The sequence below is a fragment of the Metopolophium dirhodum genome, chromosome 1, assembly GCF_019925205.1.
Source record: "Metopolophium dirhodum isolate CAU chromosome 1, ASM1992520v1, whole genome shotgun sequence".
Lineage (NCBI taxonomy): Eukaryota > Metazoa > Arthropoda > Insecta > Hemiptera > Aphididae > Metopolophium > Metopolophium dirhodum.
The window spans coordinates 125,957,138-125,983,888 of NC_083560.1; the positions used below are offsets into that span (position 1 = coordinate 125,957,138).

Below are 26,751 nucleotides of genomic sequence, written 5' to 3' on the forward strand. Positions count from 1 at the left end.
AAATTCTATAGAGTAACGTTACTTATAATATAATGATTTTTTTCCCAATTTAAAACAATACAATACTCTACCCGGCGTGCTGTAAGGAAAAAAAATCAATACTAATTACTATAATACTGTTAGATAATATCAGACTGAAGTCGGTCGTGCACGAAACAACCAAAATATACGAATCATTTGGTTGATTATCATTTATTTTTTATTTTTTGTTTTTTTTTTTGTACCGGAGTACCTATCTACCACCGAGTATATAATAATATTATACAGACATAATATATCACGCCTGAGGTCCTATACCTATAATACTCATATCTCGTATTGCCGCACGAAAGGGAAAACTATATAATTTTGGTAGATCGAGAATCTGCATGACGCACTGGATAATATATGATATTAAGATAATATATTATACCATTAATATTGAGTATAGGTTTATGGACCTAGGTACAAGGTACTATAATAATATAATACTCTTCATTCGCGTCGTAATTGTACCTAAATATATAAGCGAGATCAATATCGATCTTGTTTTAACACCAAAATATGTGTTGTTGCGCACGAGGGAAATCGCCCTTCGTAGATTTTACATGATATACTAATTCGTTCACATTCATATCTGTATAATATGTGCGTGTGTAGATTATGATTGGCCGAGGCCTCACACAAAACCGACTTGAATCTCCTTCGAAAGCGTCAATTTTACATGTGTAAGAATATATTATTTTTTTGCATGGTATAAATAAAAATTAGGTGTTTGTAGTGTTATTTTTGATAGGTGTTGCGCGATTGTGATAATACTAAACCGTCTTATGATTGATAACATTTCAGCAGCAGTTTGCCACGAGTTGATTTTAAAAAAATTAAAACATTTTCAGCGGAGTGACAAGAAAATTGATTTTACCAATGACAAATATTATTGATTAGTTATTAAATGCATTTTCTATGTAACTACTTTTTTAAGCTGCTTAAAGTTTAGAGCCGTGAAAGTATACCATAATATTATGTCTCAAACAGAAAAAGGCTACCAATATAGCCTCTTCATATTAGGTATAATCCAAAGTTTTTATTAGTGGTCGTTTTTGAAATATTCCAGTAAAATATTACGTAAATAACAAAAAATCTACTAAAAGAAAATAGTTATCTAACATAGTAACACGTCACCTATATTATAGTTATATCAAAACAAAATCATCGGAATCGTTTCGTTGCAGTTCAGAAAACAATATAGATATAGTTTGTAAGGCTTGAAAGATCTTCGTCAATCATTGCATTTAATATTACATTTCTCCGTACTATAATATATTATTCGATTATTTTATTGATTTAGATTTGTCATTTGTGTGTGAAATTTTATTTTAATTATAAAATGTAATTGTGAATTCGCCGATCTAGCCTCTGATATCACTATTGCAGTCATATCAGTAGAGTAAACAATGCCTAAAAACGATAAGACTTCTATTATAATGGCCGTAATTGCGAAGAAGAAAGTAAATATCACTATGAAATATGATTAGAGAAAGAATTACCACATATTGCATTAGGGTTTTAAAATGTCATGAAATTGGTTTTCTTGAAATATTTCATCAAATTTTCGTGAAATATTTCATTCATGTGAAAAACAAAAATAAAAAAGTACTTGTTACCTATATCTAAAAGTTTATAATCATAAACCCACAGCAAGAGAACATTTTTAAAAGTTGGTTTATTGCACCGAATCCTAATAAATATAATTAATAAATAATTGCCGATAAAGTACCCAATTGATAAGTGATAAATTAACCGATATTATAATATGTAATTGGGCATTTATACATATAATTTATAACCATTAATATAGTAATATTCGTAAACCTTGGTTGATAAGTCATTCATTATCGATATTTTCTGTATGTAATTAATAATTATTTCGAATCCTCAACAACTTAATACGTTTAAATTAAAATAAAATATTTTTTTATAATTTCATTGAGTTACTTCAAGAAGAGCAACATTTTCAATTGACAAATTTCAAGTGAAATATTTCAAATTCATATAAACATGTGCCCAACATCAGTGGCATATATTATTACAATAGGCCAGTAGTGGATCTAAGGTTTGATTTGGGGAGGGGGCATAAACATCATTACAATATGTAAATGTAATATCGAAATATATTTGAACGCTTCAAAATCATCTCCGTATATAAGTAGAACCTACAATAATCGTATTAATCACTTAATTGTAACAACTATTGTAAAAATATATTTATCTACATAAAAAATATTAACCTAATATAAGTACATATTAACATATACATATTATACAGGCCACTAAAGGCTATATTTTAAAATACTTAGATTTTTTTAACACTGTGTAAGGAACCTTAACCAATATTAAGAGTATCTTTCAGACAAAACTTTTTTTTTATTTAACTGACAAGTGTTTTAATTTTATAAGTAATACGTGTACGGATAATCAATACGAAATAGTACAAAAATAAAAAAATAAAAATCAATAGTAATTTTTTTTTATATTTTATTAGTACCTAGGTACCTTAACCTATTTAATTACTTGAATTTATTGTAAAAAACCTATGAAGGTTTGGTATGTAATCATTGAAAACATTATACTATTATAATATAATATAAGTATTACTTTTTAAATTAATTATTTAAAGTTATAATATATTATATTATTATACTTATTGAAATAAAATAAAGAGTTTAGAGTTTAGTAAAGAAAATATTAATATTAATCAAATAGGTTAATATGTTGAAATAATACATACCATTACAATGTAATATAAAATATTTTAGTGGTCACCGTCAGTCGTCTGCTCACATAAAATCGCCGTGGTAAAATGACGCATAGTTATAAGCATTGAAACAATATTGCTCTGAATTTTACGAAAGTCATCAAGACATCAAACATATTAACGATAAGAAATCAACCAATTTACAATTATTATGAATAGAGAACGCGATAGTCCCTATCTGAAAACCATGTACGAATTACGTACGATGGCAAATGCCAAATAATACACGAAAATATAAGATAACGACTCTATCTACGCCATTGCCATGATCAATTATTTTAACCATATTATATTTATATTATGACGTATAATATAAGTACATATTAACATATACATATTATACAGACCACTAAAGGCTATATTTAAAAATACTAAGATATGTTTAACACTATGTAAGAAACGGTTAAAAGTTTTTTAACTAAGTTAACTAACTTAAACAATATTAAGAGCATCTTTCAGACTAAACTTTTTTTTTATTTAACTTATAAATGTTTTAGTTTTAAAAGTAATACGTGTACGGATTATACAAAATAGTACAAAAATCAAAAATCAAAAGATAAAAAAATCAATAGTAATTTTGTTTATATTTTATTAGTAGAGGCACCTATTTAACTATTTGAATTTATGGTATAAAACTTATGAAGGTTTGGTTTGTAATCATTGAAAACATTATAATACAATATAGGTAATATAATAATTATTTTAGATTTTGAGCGTAGCTATAGTGGTTTTACAATGGTGTTTATTTTTTATTCATTTTTTTTTTTATCATTTATACACAATTTCTACCGGAAAGGTTGCTTGGACTTCAACATAATATAGTACCTTATATTTTATAAAATTGGATCAAGATGGTACTTTAGGGATTTTATTTTTCGATTTTCTCAATAGTTATTTAATGCCACGGGAAAAACCACCGACAAATTACAAAAAACCACTAAAAATGAGATTTTGATTTCTAACGCTTTGTTTATCACCATAGAAAAGAACAAAAAAAAATCATATTATAATATTAATTAAACTTGCGGGCTATATTAAATAATAACAAAATAAAATATCCAGACTAACAAACCGCCTCCGCTTAGAATCGTTTTTCTTTTACAATGATATTGTATCATTGAATTCAAGTTAAATACAATCCATTATACATTGACCCCCTTGTAACCTACTGTACAGCAGTCAGCAGAGCGACATCCATACTTATTCACTTTATTAAATTAATTATCTAAAATTATAATATATTATATTACACTTATTAAAATAAAATAAAGAGTTTAGTGTTTAGTAAAGAAAATATTAATCAAATAGGTTAATATGTTGAAATAATACATACCATTACAATGTAATATAAAATATTTTAGTGGTCACCGTCGGTCGTCTGCTCACATAAAATCGCCGTGGTAAAATGACGCATAGTTATAAGCATTGAAACAATATTGCTCTGAATTTTACGAAAGTCATCAAACATATTAACGATAAGTATTAACCAATTTACAATTATTATGAATAGAGAACCCGCGAGTCCCTATCTGAAAACCACGTACGAATTACGTACGATGGTAAATGCCAAATAATACACGAAAATATAAGATAACGACTCTATCTAGGCCATTTCCATGATCAATTATTTTAATCATATTATAATCATATTATTATGACGTATAATATATAAGTACATATTAACACAAACATATTACACAGGCCACTAAAGGCTATATTTTAAAATACTTAGATTTTTTTAACATTATGTAAGGAACGATTTAAAGTTTTTTTCAAATAGTAACCACCTTTGTTTACTGTAAATCGTTAAATAGTCGATTTTGGTGCTTCTACATCGACATACGTATTATCAATTTTGTTTCTGAGTCATTACAATTTATATACATACTTAGGATTATAGTCCATGTTAATAATTATAGTCATAAGATGAAAGTTAATAAGTCAAAAACGATTTGATTATTTGAAAATTATAGTAATCAATACTAATAAATAAACATTAAGATTGTCTGAGTATAATAATTGATGGACTAAGGAGTAAGGAGTACGTCATGTATTTTATATAATTATATTTTATGTGAAACCATTAGTGAGGAGTCATTATTTTTTATACAAAGTTAAAAACTCGTTCAGAATTCGATGAAAATGCATCAACATTTAATAAAATCATCGGCTTAACAAATTACAGTAGTGATGGCCAACACATTCTGGCAGGCCACTATTTGTTATCATAGTAAAATTATATGCATTCGTGCGGGCCACTAATAGTAGACGAATTAAATATATTATTATTATATTATAATAATAATTAATAACAAATAGGAAATTTATATATCTCGAAAATAGTCTTATTGTCCATAATATATCGCACTGTGGTCTGTGAGTATAAGTACATTAGTGTAATAACTTGAAATTGGAAGATTTTGAGTAATACGTGATTTCTTATAGAAGAAACAGCATTATTTATAATGCATACTGGAAAAATTTAACGCATTAATTTGTATAAAATAGACTATAGTATTATATTATTATGATATCAAGATATCGAAATTCGATTTTCTCAAAATCTTCACTAGTATGATATTTTGTTTCAACATTATAATTGACTTCTGACTACTTCTAAGGTCTTGTCTTGACGGGCCACACGTGGCCCGCTGGACAGACATTGGGCATCACTATTTTACAGTAAAAAAGACGGTCCTCATTTTCAAAAAAAATAATTTGTTCCGCCATTCGTGATACTTAAATAATAGGAAAACCCTAATTATTTAATAGTGTAGACTTTAAAATACATAACAATTTAAAATATCAGAATTTGAATAAAATAATTATTAAAGTATAAAAGGAAGGTGAGCAGAGCATGCTTGATGAATCAAGCATGTACATATTAATATATTATTAAAGCGTAACGATATAATATTGTAATACCAAATAGGTACTAGATGGTAATAAATGGTACGACTTATTATTATTAGTAGGGCTCAAACTTAAATGCTCTAAAAAGTAGGTATATATTATTATGTACGCTATTATACATAATTAAAAACGCAAAAATATGCACTTATTATTTTTTATTTTAGAATATTATTTTGTTAATTCTGAACGTAGTTATATTTTAAATTATATTGAATATTAAAATAATTTTTATACTCTTCAAATCAATCTTATTTTTAAAATTTTTCAATTAGGTATATTTGATATTTGCGATTTTGGAAATCGGTGAAATCCACGAATCACGGACATTCCTCCCCCCCGATTGTTTTTGGTGTAGTAGGACATTTCCCATCCGATATATTTTTGATGCGCGGAAATTTTCCCCCCATATAAATTATTATTGTCTAATATTTTTTAAATATTTTCATAAATAAAATAAATTATAGACGTATATTTTTGATCAACTGAACTACTTGAATCAAATCCAAAAGCCATTATTAAATTGTTAAATATCCAAACTGGTAGTCTTAACAAAAAAAAAAAATATGAACAAAGGCTAAGAAATAATATGTGTTTAGAAATAATAAAAGAATTAGTAATCAAATGTTTTTTTACAAAATGTATCATTTTTATGTCGGTATTTTTAGCTATTTTTATTTATTATTAATTATATTTTATATTATGCTTATTTTTTTAAACATTTTTATTTTTTAAGTAGTTCAGTGGATCGAACATATAGTTTTATAATCTATTGTATTTATAAAAAAAAAAAATGTTTATAATATATTTTATATTTAAAAAAAAAAATAATTTCATATTAAATAATAAATACTATTGTATTATTAAATTAGTTAATAATTAACTTTAAAAAAAAATGGGGGAACATGTCTGCATCAAAAATATATCGGGGGGAAATGTTCTACAAGATCAAAAACAGCCGGGGGGGGGGGAAATGTCCGGGGGCAAAATGTCCATTTACCGAAATTCACACAAGTTTGTTTAAACTTTTAAAAGACATATTGCGTATTTGCGTGGTCCGAACTATACACGAAGAAAATGTACAATAAATGTACGTCATATGGGAATATTATATTAAGTATAACAATATTGTAGGTCATGAAATCACGACTCACGAAATGAGCACAAGATAAATATATTATTATATTATTATTTATTACAAATTATACCTACTTTTGGTTATTTATAATATTAAAAAACACTAATATTAACTGAAATAACGGGAGCCCCCCCCCATGTAGACGTCCTTGGATAATAATCATCGTGTGATACAGAGATATTGTTCCGTTCTGCAGTATCTAAGTCTTAGATTCTAAGAGCATATACAATAATGTAATACTATGCAACAAATTTCGAGCCCCATAAAATATTATTACTATCCGCGATGATGACTTATGATGGTCATCGGAAGAGTACGCATTAATTGCGGTATATCAGAGGTTTATAGTATTATACTCGCGGATAATAATGACTAATAAGTACGACTAACGAGTAATGACGTTAATGATTATTGTAATGTTATCAACTTAACCCACATGAACGCACACTGTAAAATAGTAATAATAAGTACCCGTGCGGTATTGCTGACGCGGCCCACATGACCATTTGACTGCACCTGCTCCGTGTGAATCAACAGTTATAATACCTAATTGGCGTATGAAATAATAATACAATGTGCACCTAGTATACACATACTATTTTATAGTCGGGATTCCTTTCCAAACGAGACTCATACATATAACACGACGTGTTTGTTGGTATACCAATGTATGTATACCTACGTATGCCTATATATACGAGCAGCGCAATGAAAATTGTATTTTAAAGTTGTAAATCGTCAATTATTCTTTTACCGGGAATTATAACAGTGCAACGTTTAATGGGCAGGCTGTAAAATTAAAAACTAAACAAACCGCCTATAAGAATCGAGTTTATGTTGTTTTTTTTGAAAAGAAGAACGCGTAATTAAAAATAATATATATTTTACGGAAGTTAATTGTTTTTGATGTTATAATGAAAATAGTAACAGTAAACCAAAAAATAATCGGAATTTTATTTATTACCTTTTTTTTTTTTTTTTTTAATGAACTACTTTTATAAAAACATCAAAAACCATAATATAACGCAATTAAAAAACAATCGAACTTTAACGCCGTAACGGCTCGTTATACGATCCTCGTATAACTGTTACTCCCCTACCTAATATATATATACATTATACCTGCCGGCAATAATATCTTAATCAAATCCAACTCCTTAAAAAAGCAAATTATTTTGAAATGTTTACGACGAGATTACGAGAATATAATACAACGACACCTATTCAATAAATCAACATGGGTGAATGAACGGAGGAGACGCGTCGAATGTCAATGCTTAGGTAATGGAAATATTAGTCGTTGGTGTGCGTTATAATAATAACGTAATGAACGCTATACTAATACGAACGAACTCATCGACCTTGGACAGTCGGACGCCCTTCACTGTATATAAATATAGCAGCGCACAGGTATATATAATGATGTTATACGATTTATACCGTTATAATATTATACTAAAGACTATAATATACATAATAATAATAATCGAACAGAAACGAGAACGAGATCGTAAATCATAACGAAATCGATACCTGCAGCCGCGAACTTCAAAACTTGAACGCGCGTTATGCACTTTCCCGATGATTACAATGCACAAATGACGGTAATAAGGTACATTTAGTTCGCGAAAACTTTAACGATTATTATTATTGGGTCTTCGATAGGTAGGTACATTACTCTTCGTATATTGTACACACATTATTATATCGATAGGGTACAATATTTTTCAATCGATACCAACCTCGAACTCCTGCACAACTAGAACGCGCGTTAGGTTAGCGTTAAGTTTAAGGTTTCTCGATGACGAGAAAGCACAAACGACAGTCGGCGGGACATAGTTCGCGGAGACTTTAACGATCGGATCATCGATAGTTAGATTACATTAATCGTCATACACTGTACATAATATATTATTATTATACCCGATCGATAAATTGAAATATCTTTTAGAATTTTAGATACGAGATACGAGTTGGCTTACGCTCCACATACATCCCCAACCATCAGTTTACCGTTATTTTTGCACTAATATTTAGAAAATTCCAGTTAATTTCTGAACAGCTTTTTAAAATATCTAGCTCTACCCGTTTCCCTGACAAGTGAAATTTTCCCCGGGTGGGGTTGGGCTTAAACTTTTCGACCACGTCTCAGTTAAAATTCACCTCATTTCGTCTCCATAATATTTTTTCCTCTTTCAGTCTCCTTACTCAGTGTACGTTTTAGGTTTTAATTTTTTAATTCTTTACTCTTGTCGATTTTTAGCACACCATTAAGTCAGAATTGCGCCAGATTATTGGTGAAAAGAGGTCAGTTTATAGACACCTTAAAATACCAGGAAAATGTTCAGCAAAAGTGTTACCAAAAAAGTTATCTGTAATTTCAATGTTTTTCTTTAAGTTAGTCCCATTTTCTTAACTCGGCTCGAATATTATGTAATATAATACCTATCTATACATAAACAGTGGAAATACATATCCAGATATTAAATATAGATAACCAAATAAATATTAAATACAGTCTAAGTTATAGATGTATTATTGTATATAGGTGTATTATATAGATAATTTTCTTCATCGTTATTCTTTTTTAAGACTTAATCTGTTGCATAAAGGTACATTGAAAGGTCGTTATACCGGATTCTATTTTGATAATTACTGTAGTAATTTTATTTACCTTTTACTAATCGGCTGTTTAATAATTAATTCTTATACACGATTACACGAACCCTAACCAGTAAAATAATTTGAATTGCAGTCATCAATTTTCGGAAAACCACGCATAAATCATGACAGCTGTACCTTAATGATTTTTGATTTTCAATATTGATCCGGCAAACTTATTTAAACAATGAAATGTTATAATATATTGTATCATAAAAATCCAAGTGCAACTATAATACTTTCATCAGTCGTGTTCAGTAATTTGTATAGATATTTCTGTGCTTAACTGTAATCTTACAGTAAAAATGTCTATTATAATATATAATAAGCGTACATATTAAAAAAAAACTAGAAATAAAAAATATATACATGTATATAATATTATGTTCTTTATTTTCAAAGATGAGATAAATTGTCTTATATATCATACAAATTACGAGGAAGTGAGTCGTTTTTGTCCATGCGAAGTCCAGTTATACATATATATATATATTATGTATGTGTATAATATTATAATATTATGTTTATGTATTGAAAAACTATACAAAAAAAAAGCAGCAATGATAAATTGACGATGGTCTGATTATTTTTCCATGTAAGTCTCCAGCTTATACATGCGAATTGTAATATTAAATGAAAAAAAAAGAGAGTGAAAATATTATAAATGTGAGGCAGAGCCGATCGTACTCCTTAGAAATTTTTTTTTTCTATGTGGGGCAACATATAATTTGATATCCTTCCAGATTGTAAGACACATGACTGCCGGAGGCTGGTTTTTTTCCGTTTATCCCAATATTTATCTCAAACGGTTTTTATATGATTACAGATTTAGGTGATTCTTAAACAACTGCATAGTATACGTACCTACCTGCAGCTATATTGTATAATCCATTTTTACGAGCAAGTATATATTTTTATGAAATACCTACATTCGAATTGGTCATTTTCTTTTTTTTCTCATATAGGTACGAACAACCATAATAGATAGGTACGCGCCATTACCTAGGCATGTGGAATGGTTTTGAAATAATCGTGTACGCGGTCATGTGATTAATATAATAATATAATGGATCATAAATTGGTTGGTTTGGTATACCGATTTGATATTTTTAAAATTACTTTGAAACGTTAAAAACGAATAGAAACTCACAACCACCGGTTAATACCGAAACAAAATACTAGTATTTTTAATCAATGGTACAATATTGGCAAAATATGGATTGACTTTAGACCAAGAAAACAAAATTAATTAATATTCGTGTTTTGACATGTGCATGCACATCCGAGAGTAATTCGCTATTTGTTTTACACACGTGTTGTATGAACAATCACTATACATATTTTAACGAATCAATAGTGAGTTAACACGGTTACTTAAACATAATTTAATGGCCCATGATTAGTTCGTTACATTTTTATGAACCATTAAATTAATACATTTCCATGAAACCCGGCAACAGTCACACACACAACACACTTATATGATCACTTATTACACACAAATTTACACGACCGGCACGTATATAAATATGAAATTGCGTATATTAGATTCCTTAAAAATCGTCGGCATCAAATAATCCCCTTGACGTTACACCCGCTTATGGTTTTACATACATACACATAATATATGTCAAATTAGTTTTCAGCAATTCCAATTTCGTGTATTAACCTATAATAATAGAGCGCATTGACCTATTATCAAACTTAGAGGTAAACATAGGTTTTATCTGTGTTTTCAGTGTTTTCACGAGGGTTTTTTCGATATTTTAATTCGAATTATTATAATATATACCTACTCATAACTTGCTTAAAAATTATGGATCGTAAAAGACCCATGTGAAAACACAGATAATATTCGTATACCTTTAAGTCACTCCATTATTAAAGATTACTTAACAAAATTTGAACTACAGAACACAAAATATTTGCTCTGTAGTACGCATGGTAAGACGGAAACAACATAGACGGGTGTGGCGTCCTCTTAAAGAAATATTTGTCCGGAGTCATGCGATTTTGTTTTCGGTGATCTCTCGACCGCCGCCACGTAAAGTTACTATAGGACAAGGGTCTTCAACCTTTTTAGGCAGCGAGCCACTTATTAATTTTTTGAAAAATCCCTCAGGCCGCATTCGTAATAAAAACATGATTATAAAAATGTGATAAAAAGTACGTCATGCTATGCTTAAGATATTGTGTTTTCGGAACTCTGAAATTACAAGGCTGGCCGTGGGTTGCAGACCCATGTCAGTAGTAGGGTCCATGATATATTGATTTCATCTCGGACGCGAGTTTTTTTCATTATTTTGTCGACGTCATTCTGCTCAGTTTTGAGGGGACCTTATAATATTTATTATTTTATTAAACACAATATACGCTATATAGGCACACTCGAACACGAATCACGTCCTACTACAGCTGACCTTTTCATCTACAACGAATATCGGAATGCCGATCAACGGTTGTTTATAATCCGCAATATATAATATTCTGGCGAAAACGACACGGTCGTATAGGGTGGGGTTCCGAGTATAATGGATATGCGTCATCGTTTGCGGACGCGAAAACCGTCTGCGAAAATTAAAATTCTGTCTGTGTATTAAATACGCGCGAGTACCTATATACCTGCCTACGTTTGTTTTTAATCTTCGCACCTTGGAATCATGTCCTGCGTCTAGCTGACGTTTTAAAGCGTCCCAATTATACGGACGAATACTTAGGGCACCGTCGCCAGGACACGTACAGATCGCGACTAAATTATACGCATATCGTCGTGTAATATCCATGTTAGTAAGTAAAGGCAATGTTCGTGTGTGTGTGTGTGTCAGCGGTAATGTCTATTGCACTAAATGGTTCTGAAATTTGGCACATGAGTAATGCCCTATATGCGCATTTAGAGACCAATTTTTTAAATTTTGAATTTTGAAGAGGGGCTTACACAGGAATTTGTGATGATTTTGGACTTGTATATTTTATAAAGGCGGTCAAAACACAATATGCAGTTTACATAATATTTTAACGGAGTTTAAGCAGGCTTACTTCACGGGCAACACTGTGCAGGATAAGCTAGTACCTGTTATTATAAAACGATATTATATTGTAGGTACTGCGCCTAATATTTTACGTACACGTTCGAGAAAAGTCCTACAACCATGGGTGGGTTTTGGTCAGCGGCGCTCGTCCGTAACGCGTTCAGTTTGCCGTCGGCGCCGAAACCAACAGACACACACACACACACACACACACACACACACACACACATATGTTATATTAAAGACTGCGGATTCGCCGACGCCGACGCACCCCGTATCGGCAACCGACGCGTACAAATGAACAATAAAAAATATACAATATAATATTCGTTTCTGCGGGTAACGATAAAATAAATCGGATTGTGTTCTCACGCGAATATTGGGCGTGCCCGTTGGCGGGGAGCATAGGAATGTAAAATCGTAAGTATCGGCTTGTAGACACAATAATACATATACACATTTATTATATTATACAGCCACATCGTATAAAGTATCCAACACCGTCGCCACTCGCCCGGCGCGTAAAGTGTAAAACATATAAAATATACACAACTATAGGTCCAGTGGCGCCGGTGTTAAAAAACAATCGTCTACACGACGTTGGGACTAAAAGCTTATTGAAAAACTGACCACCTCTCGAATACGTCTTACATGCTACGACCACTTAAAAACGGCTCGTGCGTATATTTTGATGCAGTCATTCCGAGTTCTTATCGGTAAAGTAAGAAAAAAAATTTATATTTTGTAATCGTATTTCGAACCGAACAATTCGTTTGACAACGAACCGAAGCCGTATGTCAAACAACCAAACATTTCGTTTAATATCGAACTGAAACTGAACCGAGCTTTTAAACTAAAGTATGTCAAACCAAACTTAGTTTTACGTCGAACCGAAACAATGTATTTTTCGTCGATAACATAGACGACAATAGACAAAATAAACACCGGGAACTTTTATTATTCAAAACGTTGATTTCTTTTGGAGTTTGGATCAACAACTATAGAATTACGAACTTTCTATTCAATTTCGGTTCAGTTTGGTTTGTTTAAAACTAGGTTTGACTTTCAAACAGTTAGACACACCTCTTTTTTATTTTAACTCAATTTATTGTAGGTAGTTCTATAAACGAATACGACGAATAGTATAGACGAATGGCGGAAACGGCTTTTGGAAGGAAAACATAATTGTGGTGATCCTGGTGATTTATATATATCTATACAAACACCGCAATAAACTTTTAATTTCTTTGATAAAATTTAATACAAGGGTTGTTAACGCGGTGACGTAGAGTACTTAAAGAGGACTCCAATTTCGCATAATTTGTTTTTTCCGCTGCTTACGAAACGGAGAATATATTATAATTATTTATAACAATATATCTACCGTTATAACAGATTATTCGGGTAAATTAAGCTGTTATAGAACTAAAAAAGGTATAAGAACATTATTATCTAGGGCACCTCATGTTTGGTTTTATATTTTTTTTAGTTGCAAAGCGGAGTTGTTATAATTTAAAAAATGTATTATTTTACAGTTATAACTTACTTTAAAATTAAAAATCAGTAAACGCCTATATCAGGTGTTCTAGGCAACATTGTTACGTTGAAGTTTAATAATACTAATTTATTGCCCCCCCGAGGGCAGGATCTTTTACGGTAGACTATTTGCAATTAATATTGAATATGTTGAATATTGAAAACGTCTTATACAGTTATACGTCATGTTTCTTGGAAGTTGGCAGTTGACAGTTTGGCACCACCCAAATATTTTGTTTATGACATTTGTCATTATTAAAACTATCGCAATGGTTATACGTCACGTCCCAAGTAAATACGTTTTGAAACTCGTCCAACTATTGGAATGCTTTGTGTAAATTAGTAATTTGACTTTCAAAATATTTACACAAATTATCTCTACAGGTATAAATTTAATTGAAATTTGAGATTCTTAAGAACCAAGAAAACAAATCTACCTTATTAATAGTTTTATTTATTGTTGAAGTAAACCAAACAATTACAGTTAATTTATTGTTACACATAAAAAGCAGTTCTGTGGACAGTGATAATTTTTTTCAAAATAATCATATTATGTATTTCAAAAATGATCAGAAAAAAAGTTATTGACTTCCAAGACAAAGACGTTGAGACTTGAGGCAACGTCGTATAAATAGCTATAATAATATTATAAATAAATTATACTAATAGACCCTTCAGGCGTGTTTCTATGTCTACCTGAACTATAGAAATAGATGCTCTGTACTGCACTATTCTGATGCGATCGAATATTTGGTGGTGGGAGATAATAATATAATGTACCTACCTATCTATTTTTGTAAAACCATATATAAATTGATGATATGATATATTATATTATATTAATTAATTCATTTACCTTATGATGGTTATTTTTTTTGATCTGCGTATACAAATTGCCTTTAAAACAATAAGCGGTGTAGGTATAGGTTGGTAAATTATTATAGTATACAGTAGTTATTATAAGTATTAACCATCCGATTTAGATACAACGTGTTTGTAAAATATATTGTGACGGAATATTTCAGCTCCCCTCCCCAGCCACGAGTAGATATAAATATATTTATTTTTACAGCCTTAGAACAATATTTTAAAGAAAATTGATTTTTCAACTAGTTAGTGTAGTAGTTATTGGTATACGTCGCGTGAAATACGTTTTAAAATAAGTTTACACATGTAAGTATTATACAGGTCTTGTATACGAGTATCTTGATGTGTTCCGTGTATATGTGAAATATATATATTATATTGATACATCAAAAATACCGGTTCGTTGTTTTTTAGCTTTTTTTTCCTATTCCAGATGAAGACGTTAACATATTATTATTGTTGTATGGTAATTTATTCACAGAGAAACAACGAATACTCGATTTGTTTTATTTTTGTTTCTATAAAATGTCGTCGTCGTCATGTAGTGGTATCTACCTACAATTAGTGTAGGTAAACCATATTCGGATGATTCGTATTTCGTATAATTCATACGCGTGCGTGATCATCTAATAATTACGCGATTGATTAAAAAAAAAAAAAAAATATTCTTTTTAAAATTGTTTTGATCGTAGATATTATAATTTACTAAATAACTGTAAATGACCTTAGTAACTATTTATATATGAACCTATACTGTTGCCAAACTAAAATATTTATACGGAGACGCGCATGTCGTTAATATCAAATACACGTGCGTTTAAGTCACCGAAATTAATATTGCAATGTTCAGTACGAAACACATTATAATAATATTATATTGTGGTCAGGGATGGGTATATGTAGCATATCTATCGTAATTTTTAACATTTGTTGATTGTCTGTGAAGCCATTTATGTGTAGATAAGCGTAGATTTTGGCAGCTGCGGGAATAGGTTCTGAAGCCCACAGACCTTAGGAGCCCAGTTTTTCCCAAAGCCAAGTAAATAAAATTGAAGTGTCTTACATTTTAACAATTTTGAAGCTAACTATAATAATTATTTAAAAAAAAAATATCTTGTACCGATATTGGATACAGCATCTTGTATATTATGGGTAAACAACACTAAACAAAAATATAAAAGTAGGTATCTATATGTAGGTAAATACTAAATAGTATTTTGTCAAAATCGTTGAATGTATCTTGTATCAAGATACTTTTTTTTTTTAAATATTTTATTATTGCCTATCACTAATCGTAGACAGGTTAATATTAATATGTACACAATATATAGGTAAATACTTATCATACGGTACCTAGCCTAATACGTGGTCTCCTAATTAATCTGCCGACTAAACAAACGGCTATATAGTTTTATGTATTATGTGTAATACGGTGTGTTTATGCACCTATGTAATGTTTACAGGTTTTTAGACATTTATTACTAACATTAGTATTTAGTACAATTAGAGTAATTAGACAATACGATGTCATTAGAGGAATATAATATTATAATATTATACATCCCAACATTTAACACAATTGTTTCATTTTCTATTATAGGTACACACTATGATGTAGTATTCATTTTTGTCTATTTTTTTTTTGTCCGTCGTTAAATAACGACTAATCCGTCATATTATACGTCATAGCCAATATAAACATAGAAATACACATTTATACACGTGTATATATTATGAGATATATATTATACTTACAGTAGCTAATTAATTTATCATGGTTGTGTGCCTATACCTATAATACCTTATTCAACAATACACACAATATTTCACCAACACAGAACACTTTCATCTCTTCTAATCTCAAAAAAGTGTGTCTAAACGACTATAAACTAGTTAATCCAAATATCGTTCCTGGAGACAGAATTGTAGGTATATATATATGTATATGTATCTATTACATAACGGTAACTGTCATTCAATACGTAACGTTATTCCGTCGGCCAGTGAATAACCTATACAGGACACATGACTTATATACAAATGTATTTATTTTATATTTTGTAATTATAGCAAACGATATAATAATATATATCGTACGGTAGCTGCAGTAAACTTTCGTTAGGTACTATTTTATTTTACATTATATTATTAACTATTATCATTATGTTTGTACGTGTTATTATTTCCCTATCGGACAGTTGTATGCGAGGAGGACTCATACAGCCATATTATTACCAACGTGTATCGCAATCGGACGATTTTATAACATGTATTTTTTTCCTATTCGGTTAGGTACAACAGAAAAAAAACGTAAGGCCCACAAGAAATGTCTAACTAAATTATGAATACATACGAATAATTACATATAATTACGTGTAATACATGGTAAATTATTATGTGGTCTATATAGTAAACCATTGCATTTACCTATACCTAACTAATTTGTTATTGACTATAATTGTTATATGAACTATGCGTCTATGCCTAGTTAACTATGCCTAAATATGTTTGTGTAGGTACTTTTAAAATTAAAAAGCTACCAACGCATACTTAAATTTGTATTTTTGGGACTGTATTATTATATTTTCAAATCTAGAAACGATTTGTTGCAAAAGTTTTTAAAAAAAGTTACACAAGACTATTAAAATATTATTATAATCTCTAGTTTTTGTGGGTAACATGAAATTTAAATTACCCGGTTACGAAATAATATCTCCATACAAAACAATGTGTTTATCATTAAATTTACGACAAGGTGACTGACGTGGATTTAATATTTTGTTTAAAAATTAATAGGTATCCACATTCTCATAGTATATGTGCTTATTATATTTTAATAATTTCTAAATTATTAACTATACCGTAAATAATAAACATAGGCACCTAATTATAAAAAAAATCCATTTCTCATTTAACACTGAAAAATTATAATAATATTGTATTAACAAATATGCATGGCTCAAATTAGGAAGGTACCTACCTCTGTTTTCAAACCAAAGACATCCATGTTTCCAAGAAACCATGAGAACAGTTGTTTCCCAGGAGTTATAAAATTACGTTAATTATTATTGTAAGCGGCTTCGTGCTACTACGTTTGACCTTTTAGGAAGAATTTTAACCTAAAATGACCTTCTGTTTTGTCATTGCTCTTTTTTAAATAATAATAAACCGTTTTCGAATTTTTTTTCAAATTAGTGTTCATAATTTAAATACATACACATATATATAATTTCTAATATATTGTTTATTTACTATGAGTAGTTAATATTTTATATTAATTAATATGATTAAATTGGGTAATTTAAATGTATTCAATAGATACATATTATAATATAGTATACAATATGAAGAAAATACTTCAGTTGGTATCTATCTGAAAGAAAAAAACTGATTTGTCATTTGGGAACCAAAAAAAATATATATAGGTTTAATGGTTTATATGATAATGTGAGAAAAACATAATATACCATTTCTAGTCTTTCAATAAATGGAAATAACCGAATAATTAAAAATTAGGTTACCTACTTTAAATGTAAATAGCTGGGTAGTTGAAACCCGCGCAGCTAGCTAACCTTAAGTATTAAAATGTTCAAGTTAGGTATGTATAATCAATAGTAAACAATTGTTGGACTACATATAGTTCATATTCCAACAATGTTATATTGTTATTTAGCTAAGTATAAAAGATCATAAACTCGTACCGAGTTTATAGATTCGGTTACACAGTTTTAGAACCTATGGTGAAAGATAATAAACAAGCCAATGATAGTTTAATATTGTGTTTGTGACCGTATCTAGAATACATCTATCAATATAATAAATAATAATATAATAGTTTCGAATATGAACGAAACCTATTAAAATCGTCAATTATAATGGAAACCACAATACATGATGATGTATCATTTCAAAATGATCTATTGTTGAATTTTATTGTATACAGGTCCATCGGCGCAAATCTTCAATTAAGGGTGTTCTAACTATAGTAACACTGAGTAAAATTCGCTCATGGAAAAGGAACAGACATATCAAATCCTTACGCATAAATAAAACTAACGCTTTAATATTCGTATAACCTTAATACATAATACATAACCATCTTTAGAAAAGTCTAGACTTATTCAATCTACATAAAATTAAGAATAAATATTGTGATTTAAAATGCAAGAGTAGTTGATTTATAATATATCAACCCTAATTTAGATGAAAAAAACATTAAAGAAATATTTATTGCTTGTAAGAATTACATGCAAATTACATTTTCTAAGAGCCAACAGGTACTAGGCAATTGAAATAATGAGTGATTACTGTCAATAAAATCATCTTACATACATATTTATAATAAAATTCAAGGAGTAAGTACGTATATATTATTACTATTTTATTATGACAAACTAAAAACAAATTGATTGAGACGATAATATTATGATGTTTAGGCAGAGGGTGGTTTGATATTTTTGAGTATACAATTTATGGTGCAGTGCTCCAAGAAATTAGTGGGTTTGTTAGCCATTATCTGCTGAATGCAACGTATAATTTTAATTTTCAATAAAGTAACCATTATTGATAATAGTTTTGGTTAAATTGTATTCAGTTATCAGTATTAACAGGTAGTTTTATTACAAATTCCACTGCACAGGTGGAATGGATAGGCGACCATGTGTCTTTTACTACTTAATATAATACGTTCGTGGTTATAGGTGTTACTATATAAGGTGGTATAGTTGAGTTGGCCTAGCTCTAGAATTCAGGATGCACCCACAAAGTCCTTAAGTGCACCCCTGCAATTTGCAGGATGCATATTGTATAGTGATATATAGCACTACAGCTGGTACTTGATATTTGACATAATATTGTCCTACTGTCGTACGGAACCACCACATGCAAGCACATAACTATGTTATCATTAATTATTATCATTACACCCGTTGTGAAACAAACGTCATTAAAATTTAATAAACACCCGCAAAGTCAACCAAATGTCGACCGTGTGATAGAACGAAAACGAAAGAAAAAACTTACTTTTGAATATGCGGTGGACGATGGACACGATTTAGTCATTTTCACCAAACATGTGTCGGGAAACCATGCCGGTGGTGTACCCGGTCGTACGCTGAGCCGGGAAAACTCGTACGGACGCCGTTGACGGGCAGGCTGCAGGCAGGTGGTCAAGTTGTGTCAATACTCAAGAAATCCAGTGCCCGTGAATTCGTTGATTTATAATTATATCGTATGATATAATATTGTATACGGTTGTGATGTGTAAGTCACCGTCGGGTGTCCGCGTGCGGCATGTGCTCCGGTGCAAGAAACAGCGTCTGAGATGACGACGACGACAGAGTCTCGCGGATAAGAAAACAAATTAACTAAAAGTTTACTGTGGTCGACGGCGATATCGGTGGTCCGGCAATCGAGTAGGCGATGCTGAGACAATCGACTTAGGCAGGTATCGTGCGTGCGGTACGTACCCGACAACAAGTGGTTGGTCGGTGCACAGGTCGCCGGTCTCGTGGAAAGACGGTTAGATACTGATGACTGCGGCGGCGGCGGCCGGCCTGCTACTTCTGTCGGCATTATATTGTTATTATATTCTCGTTCTCGTTCTTGGCGGGGAGACGGCCGGCCGTCGGCAAGTGTATATATACATTATATATTTTAGCTGCAGCAGCCTACCACACTGTTGTATACAGCGTGATTCACCGAGCATGCTCACCCCTTTTTTTTGTCATTAACAATGTATATGTAGTTATTCGAAAAATGTTTTTTTGAATTTTTAAATAGATGTACCAAAATATACCGAATTTTCAAATGCTTGCTCCCTATAATAATTTTAAAATGTAAGTAATTAATAAAGTGATCTATCACAATTTATAATTTGTAAAAATGATCCAAGTATAATAAATACAAGATCAAAATTTACCTACAAAATATATTTTGTATTTTTGTAAAACCATTTTTAAGGACTACCAAATTATTCCTTATGGTAGAAACATTTTAATAACTGAGAAACTAATCGTTTGGTTCTTGAGTTAGATACATCAAAACGTTTAAATAAATTATCCACTAAACAATTTAGGGGTTCTCATTTGAAAAAAACAGAAGTTTGTGTCGCTTGCATAACACTGCTTTACAAAAAAAACTCGAGCATTTGAAAAAAATGATCTTTGAGTATATTATATAAAAATCCCGAAAATCAGATCGAAAATTAATTCAATATGAAAGGTCGTAGACATGGGGGTTGAGCGTGCTCGGAGGATCGCCCTGTATAATACACTTGTGTGTGTCGGATGCGTTTGCCCCGCGGAGAGAACAGTCGCGCGGTATATACATGCAGCAGGTACCTTTAACACAAGCATATATAATAATAATAATAATAATAATAATAATAATAATAATAATAATAATAATAATAGTAATAATAATATGTACCCGCAGAGTACACAATATAATATCATAGTGGTGGTCAATGCACTTCGGGTTTTGTGCCGCGAGTTCAGCCCGATATAACGTACTGGTATGCATGCGCGCGCGCGGTGTAAATATCTGTGCCCGCCGTAAGTATTTGTATATAATAATACGCATCATACACACACACACACACACACACGCGGTATACACGCACATAACGAATTATAATACAATAATATTATTATATTTTTCGACGTAACAGAAAATTGGTTTTCTGCGACCAACCACAAAAACATAAAAAAACAATTTCGCAATTTTTTACAATAATTATTATAGGTGTGTAGGAGATACAAGGTACCTTTAGTACTGACCTGGCCATGTTTAATTATTGTATTATACTGCGTTACTGCATTCTAATAAACGCTTCTATATAATAGGTAGGCGATTGCAGGGTTTGTAATTTTGCCGTTTGGCGATGAGCGATTTGTAGAGGGCTGATCTGCAATATGAATGTATATAAGAGGATTAAAGGTCTTGACAACATAAAGTCTCGATAAGGCACGTTTAATAGTTTGATCAATTTACAATATTAATTATACCTACACACAACTATATTATATTATATAATATATTATTATTATGAACATCATCGATGCACGCATTTATTGTTACTTATAAAAAATACAGTTTAGACTTGATAATAATTCCCGGACAAATTACACCTGCAGAAATTTTTTTTTTATAATCTTGGATCAAATTTGGTGCAAATTTCACACCTCAATAATAATTATGGCATGTACCAGCTACACACCTACATCGCCTATAACTATGCACAGTATAATTATTAATGGGCGTACCGCGGTAGCATAATATTATTATTGTTTAGTATTCGAGTTGTGTTCACAGCGGAGAGCGTAAATATTTAGCGACCCGAACGGTAAACGATGATGGAAAAGAACGGACGTGACAAGAATATCGTCGTTTTACGTTTTCATCGGCCGGTAGAGGTTTTCGCGTTTAGTTTGTTTGTTTTGCGTTGTGGTTAATCTCGCTTTTAAAATAAAATATATCGATGACGGTTGATTTACGTCTTGTTCATATTAAAATATTACATTGATCGGATCATTGCATTCAATGGATAGTGTTAGGCATAGTTATTATATTATTATTGTTATTATTGTTATATAGACACTGCTGAAGCAGGTTTACCGAAACCGATGTGCCTATACACTATTCGGATAATAATAACAATAATATAGGTACCATCGATGCGTTTGTCTCGAGTAAATAAAAAAATGTAATATTATACTATATATAGTTAAGATCAATAGACTTGCAGATTATCGCTCGCATACCTCTATAATATAGTTGGTACCTATACGTATTGCATTTATAACTAATATAGTTTTTAAAGTTAAAACCAATAATAGTGATATATAATATATGCGTTTATATTGTTGTATATGTTATTATAGTACCTAGTAAAAATGACATCGTAACAATTATGTACATTTTTTCTCCTAGAATATTATCATTGTTGTGCTCTGCAATTTTTATATAAAATATTCAAACGTTTCTTTCTTGCAGGTTCTTTATAGATCTAGTATATAATGTGGGTCAAGATGAATTTTAATTCAAGCATGCGTAGAATAATTAGGCATGATAATTGTGTAATGTTATTCTAGTGTTATAAAATTAAGTAGGTATATAGTTTTATTGTCTGAAAATGTATGCATCTTATTGAACTCAATATGCAACTGACGATTCTGTAAAAGATACGTATGCGAACTTCGGAAATAAAGCGGTATGGTAAAACTGCAATCACTTATATAATTAAAATAAAATATAATACACGTTATAACATGTAACTTGTAGGTACCTACATATAAAGGTAAACAATAACACCATTGGGCATTGAATATACCTATAGTATACCTAGTATTACAGTGGCGTAATATTAGGAATTTGGTTTGGGGGGGGGTATACGTTTTTAGCAAACATGAATGGTTATTATCAATACTCAGATCAAAATGTTAACGATAAAAAAAAAGTTTTGGGGGGATCCATCCCCCTAATTACCCCCCCCCCCCCTAATTACGCCCCTGTAGTATTATACTAAACGTAAAAAACATAGGTACACAATATACTTCAGACAAATAATTATCTATCTGTTATAACATTAATTTTTCTCTATATAATTTACAGTTGAAAAGGTGTTTCTCATTTGAAAAACAGAATTTTGTATCTCCACAAGACACTATTTAAGTAGTATAAAAAATCTCAAGAATTTTAAAATATGGTTTTAACGTATATTTAAAAATTAAAAAAATCAGACTTTGAATAACTGCATTATTAAAGAAAAAGGGGGTGAGCATGCTTGATGAATCATTCTGTATATCTACATATATTTTTAAATTTAAGTTCGTGTATTATACAAATTAAAAATAATTATCAGTTTTAGGTTAACGTATTAATTATTATTCATTTACATACTTGTAGACTATATTATTTATCTGCAGGTAAACTATGTTGAATGCTTAATACCTATTACCTATTCAAAATATAGTTTTATAATAATACATATAGAATTATTTTTTAATAATAATTTTCATATACTTAGTGATTTATGTATATTAAATAGTAATAATATTAATTCTGAATACATTATACTTAGAATAACAATAGCAACTAGTTCGGAGACTTAAACGCCAAAAACAATTTACTATTATTATTGTAGGTAGACAAAAAAATTATTATTAAATTGAATTAAGTTAAGAGCTAATAGTTTTAAATGTTTAGTGTTGATTTATGATAACTTAATACATATAGAATTATTAACATTGTTAATTCTATAATCATCATATAATTTATTTTGAATAATTAACTAAAATTGATGCATACAATTGAACAGCCATACAATTTTGTTCAATTAAATATCACTTAATCAGTAAAACACGTTGTACTATTGTCTCAATTGTTTCATAAACAATTTATTATACAATCAAGTAACTATATTTAATTGAAAGTAGTATACAGTATTAAACTATTCAACTATTTGTAAGATGTATCTACTTACAATACCAAATACATAAAATATTTAAAAACGCACTATAGGTACCTACACAATAAACGATTGTGTTTCATTGAACCAGAAATGTATTATTTTCAAAAACTCAAGCAGGTGAATCTTTCTATACTATTGAGACTTCAACAAAAGAATTAAATAAAAAAAATTGCCATCTGTTGGTTAGTATTGTTAGTCAAAATCTGTCATTTCTATACTGGGGGACTAAACCAGTCACCTTTTATGAAATGTATGTTGATGCATTGATGTTTGTATAACTTATAGCGTTGTGTATTTTAGCCTTAACATAACTATCTAAAAATTGTATTGGGCTCGTTTTAATAATAAATAAATATATTAGGACTGAGCAAATTCACAAACTCAATATTTTTTTGAACAATTTTATAGGTAGACCGAAAAAATTATGCGTATTATGCATATTTCTGATTTAAGTAGGCACATAATACCTACTGGGTATTTGGTATTTTTTCATAGCATGCTCAAGTATGCATATTTGTATATTTTTGAACAGCTATAAGTTCCTAAGCCTATGATGTATAATAAATAATATTACTGACGCGCATACAGTATTAATTGTAATCCGCATCAAATATTTTAAGAACAATTAATCTATAATTGTTTTAATTCAGTATAGTAAATAATATGATTAATATCATAAACAATTAATAGTGTAGGTAGGTAGTTCCCGAGATGCAATATTATAATAACCTGCAGCCGAAGTTATCACGCAATATCGAAATCATCCGATCTAGGGAAATACATTTTTTTTTCTACATTATTTGTACAGGTCACGCGTATATTATTTTATGTTATCGGCTACTGCTACGCAGTATATAGGTAGGTACAAGACGTTAGTGGCCGTCCCGTGTACGATTTATAGATATATATTTTTTATTTATAATATAATATACGCGTGTATATATATACATACGATAAATAAGCGCGATCCGATGACGCGACGCTATAATAATATATACCTACTTTTTTGTACTGCAAAAGACAATAGCGGTCTAGCCATTAGGAGCTGCAGCGAGGAGCGGATATACTGATTACCCACTATTATAATATATTTTATTATATGAAGCTACAATAATATGTACATATAGGCACACACACGGCAGTCGTATTATTATTCTGCTCCTATATTATGTTATACGTAACGCGGGAATGGCCTGCGGCATGATAATGTGTATTATAGGAGCATAATATAATATAATATTATTGTATACGTCCGGCGATGGGTTTTGGCCGGCGCATCGTCCGTGGGAGAAACGCCCGACACGCCTGTCATCTTCGCCAGCTCCGGGTTTTTTGACCGCGTGCTCAGCTAGACGATAGTACGACTATCATTGTGATACCGATCGCGACGCAAACCTGCAACAGTATAACATGTAGTAATATACATCTAATATTTTGTTTTTTGTTTTTTATTAAAGAAATAGCCCTCGGCAACTTGGCCATTGGGATAAGAAACATTTTTTTTCCTTACAAATAGGTGTTACAGTAAATATAAAGGTTTAATAACAACAAATGTCTAGACTATAGGTTATATGGGCCTAATTATTATAAGGTTGTGTATTCAGCTGGACATCTAATATTATTATCATAGGTAGTGACAATAGGTAAAGCATAGTGATATAGAAGTATTATAATTTATAATAATATAGTGTTCAATTATAATATTATTATCGGAAACACTGCAGTGAGCGTTTTGAAAGTGTCCGCGACCGGGGTTTTATACTGCAGAGATTGCTGCACTGTATGACAGGTAACTGCAGGTGGTTTATGACATAGGTTCCAGCTAGCTACCTCTATATAGCAGAGCTAAAATATATAATGATACGAATACTTTGTAAAGTACACTTTGCATATTATGCATTTTTAAGAAGAAAAAAAACTATGATGTTTATTATTTTACATTGCGAGAACTAAAAATGTATAGCTACAGAACAGTTTTTCTCAAAGGGTATGCCGTGATATCAGCGTATGTGATTATGTGATCATTATGTGTTTCCCGATCCTAAAGAACTAAAGTACCTATTTTTGCAAACAAACAACAGTGCAAAGGGTAACACGATTTATAATATAAAAAAAAGTTTGGAGACCATAGCTATTATAGAAGGATAGATTTACTAGAGATTTAGGGATTTTTCTTGAAAACAATAATATGTTTTTCTCATTACACATAAATTCGTTTACAAATAATTGATAAAGCTTTAAAAACGTTAAGTATTTTTAGAAACACTAAAACTGTCAAAAAGAACTCTTTGAAAATACTATACTTCTCACTTGTTAGGTATCACCTATAATTTGGTTCAATAGT

General features: G+C 30.2%; 1 protein-coding gene across 1 annotated transcript in view; it reads right to left on the minus strand.

The window, feature by feature from the left end:
- LOC132935185 (leucine-rich repeat and fibronectin type III domain-containing protein 1-like protein) overlaps positions 1 to 20,470 on the minus strand; it is a 50,597-nt gene extending 30,127 nt beyond the window's left edge. Inside the window, exon 1 of the mRNA XM_061001657.1 lies at positions 19,958 to 20,470. The gene's annotated coding sequence lies outside the window, so the exon portion shown is untranslated. The remainder of the gene's footprint in view (positions 1 to 19,957) is intronic.
- Between the last annotated feature and the right edge of the window lie 6,281 nt (positions 20,471 to 26,751).